The following is a 3,641-nucleotide window of genomic DNA, read 5'->3' as shown; positions in this document are numbered from 1 at the left end:
GATGAATTCTTGGATAGATTTATTTTAGAATATGCTCATGCACATTGTAAGAATCATATACAACCATAAAAGATTGTTAATGGATTCTTGAGATTCATTAATTTCCATAAGTCTCGTGATGTTCTGTGAATACTTCAATTGTCATAGATTATGTAATTATTGTATGATCATTTAGAGTAGTTCCCAGTCCTACAAAAGGACAAAAAAATAGAATATAAATATTATTACATGTTCTTCTCCCAGAGTAAATTGAAGAAATCTTAGTAATGCCAGTAGAGCATGTAGCACACGAAAAGAAAACAAAGTTTCAGGTTATATGCTTGATAATAAACTAGAGCTCAAACTGAATAACATCAGTGCATAGATGACTAGACAATACATGATTTGACTTCATATACATGAAAATTAATCTCAGATATGTAGTAGACCAGCAATGGCAGAACCACATACCACCTTCAATGACAATGCAGAAATTATTAAGACAACAATGGTTCAATCTGAGAAGAAATAATCAAAACAGTAAATCTTTGATTGTTTAGCGATCTTGAACCACTCAGTATGGAAGGAGCCAGGCATATCAGTCCTCTCATATGTATGAGCACCAAAGTAATCCCTTTGAGCTTGGACTAGATTAGCAGGTTTCCCTCCTGTATGTGTCGAAATAAGCAAGGCTTGAAGACATACCAGGGGTGCTAATACCTGATTTTATAGCGAGGCAGACAACTCTTCACCAAGTAGATTGTCAATCAATTACTTACTTTGAAAACTCTGGATCCACAAGCAAATTTGCAAGCTCAGGGTTCCTGGCATAAGCCTTCAGGGATACGATCTAAAAACACCGCCCGAATAATGCAACCCCTTCCAAATTCTGGCAAGCTCCCCTAGTTACAAGTCCTATCCCTTCTCAGTGCTCTTTGCAGGGATTAAATTCATTCCTTGGGCATAACTACATATTTTGGATGCATAAAGTGCTTTGCCTTACATCATCAATCAACTTTTGCTTATCTACATCTTGATCAATACGGATGTCACTGACCCCAGTAGATTTGAAAACCTTGGCAGCTTCAATTCCTTTAACCCACTGAGGAATCTTGATTCTAATGATGAAGCAATCATCGGTCCCGCAATCGACAAGTCGGCAGCTTGCTGAACAGTCCATTTTCCAGTACCCTTCATGCCAGTTTTGTCAAGAACCTTGACTACTAGGTGCCCATTTCCTTTATCATCTTTAATTCCGAATATATCTGCTGTGATCTCAATCAAAAAGCTAAGAAGCTCCCCCTTTGTTCCATTCTGAGAAACCTGTTGAAGCTCATAATTAGAGAGCTTTCCAACTGATTATAGAACATCATAGTCCTCCGCAATCAGCTGCATATCACCATACTCAATCCCCATTATGAATCACCTTAACAAATTTGCCTGATCCTCCTTTGCCAACTACTTAACACAGGGGCCACTGTCAGGAACTTGTGCAGATACCTTAAGAAGAATATGTTCAATGTACTTGTAAGCTTCAACCGAACCTCCAGGCATCAAAGAGAATCCATAGCGAGCACTCTCTTTACCACCAGAAACTCCCATTCCAAGATACAGCAGACCCAATTCCGACATTTGTTTCTCTCTTCTCTGTGTTCTCATACCACTCATTACCACCATCAATAATGCAGTCTCCTTTTTCCATGTAAATGGATAGGGTTTTGATGGTCTGGTCAACAGGGGCATCAGCCTTAACAAGCATAATTATGACACGCGGTTTTTGGATTGAAAGAACGAAAGACTCGGGATCATGGAAGCCATACACTGGAAGGTTGCCTTCCAACTTATCTTTCGAAGTCTCATCTACTTTTGAAGTGGTTCAGTGTTAGAATATACAACATCAGCAGTCTTCCAGCTTCTTCCAGTTTACAGCAGATTCCAGAGACTTCCATCTCAACAGTTCAGATTCCACCGAGATTTTATCTCCAGTTGTCAATGTTAGTTAGTAGTTATGTTAATTAGTTTGTTAGTTAAGTTAGTTGGTTGATTAATTAGAAAGTTAGTTAATTACTCTACCATTTTCTCTATAAATAGAGTCATTGTATGCGTTGAGAAATCATTGGATTGTATTCCAATCCCTCCTTTCATGGAGGTTTATCTTCCTCCTTTCATGGAGCGTCTTTCATGGAATTTATTCCGATTCCATTATATTTGTTCTTCTCCTTTTATGGAGTTTAATTCAAGGTTTCTAATTCAAGAATTAAACAAGTTGTAATAATCAACCAATGGGAAACAAATAAAAACTTGAAAAACAGCGTCTTGAAGAGCACAGTAGGAACAAATAAAAATTCATATGTCAATGCAACACAAACAATAGTGGCCAGAGTCGAAATGCTAATTAACCCAAGTGTTTTCAATGATTAAAGCTTCTCAATTAAGCTTGAAGCTAATAAAATGATTGCAAAGCCTCTAATTCTAATTTGAAATGCTTGACTTCTTAAAATCAAGCTGTTAAGTAATTTGCATCATTATAAGTTACATACCATGTTAAGTTAATACAAATTTATCTACCACCTAGTCTCTTATTGAAATCCATGGGAACTACATACGAATATGAGAAGAGAGCTAATCCAAACTTCACAGATTTGAATTTTAAAACAAAATCAACAGTATGCGAAGAACAAGATGAGGGATCAATAGTCATTCCCCTAAATGCATAAACAGTCACAGACATCAAAAGATATCAGGATCCAAACTAAAGATCAAAACAAAAAGCCATAACCACAAAATGCATCCACAAAAAGCAGCTGCTTGTCGAACAATTCATATACATAACTAGAGCATAAAGTAACTTTCTGATCCAAGATAAAGAACCCGATTATAGAACACAGAAAGTTCTTAGAGACAATGCTCCAAGCCATCCCTCACGGAAGACCTCCGATGAAAGAGGCCGCCGAGCCCTGCCGTATCAGGGTATATGAGGCCATCAACAGAATAAATTATAAAATCTCACAGTTACAAGCATTGTCCACCATAATTCAGTTAAGACATGCTCTATTTTATTTTATTTTATTTTTTTTAAAAAGGGCGGAGCGGTAAATTTTTCACAGAAATTGAAAGCCAACAGTAAACTCTATAAAGTACAATCAAAAATCCAATTTTCTACACTTATTTCCAAAGATTTCAGAATGGTGCAAAAGGTCACAAACAGTGAAACCCAGAAAAAGTAAAAGATATGGCTTATGGAAGTCATAAACAAATCTGCACAATTGACTATACTACGGGTATATTGGGAGTGGGTTAGTGCACTTACTTTCATAAAGATTTCCTACTTTCGTAAAGATTTCCCACCTGACATTCACGATGCATTTGATTGGAAGAAAATAAATTTTGGATAATTTAATTGTCTAAAATTTATTTACATAAAAATTATCAAGTAAATATATTTGATTAATTTAATTTTTAATTTAGATAATATTATACTTGTTCATTTTTATTGGTTGGTAGATGAGAGAGAGAAATTGAATTTTTTGAAAAATAAAATCCTACTTCCCCTTAAAAAATATATTTTTTTTATTTTGAGAAAAATATGATCACCCGACCAAAAGTAAGAAAATGTTTTTCATGGAAAAATGGTAATCAAACAATACAAAAATAGAAATTTG

General features: G+C 35.4%; 1 pseudogene; it reads right to left on the bottom strand.

Moving 5' to 3' along the window:
• Positions 1-296: 296 nt before the first annotated feature.
• Positions 297-1,855, bottom strand: LOC111406829 (annotated as a pseudogene).
• Positions 1,856-3,641: the final 1,786 nt, after the last annotated feature.

This window comes from Olea europaea, chromosome 12 (genome assembly GCF_002742605.1).
Source record: "Olea europaea var. sylvestris chromosome 12, O_europaea_v1, whole genome shotgun sequence".
Taxonomy (NCBI): Eukaryota; Viridiplantae; Streptophyta; class Magnoliopsida; order Lamiales; family Oleaceae; genus Olea; species Olea europaea.
This window is presented reverse-complemented; position numbering and strand designations above follow the sequence as displayed.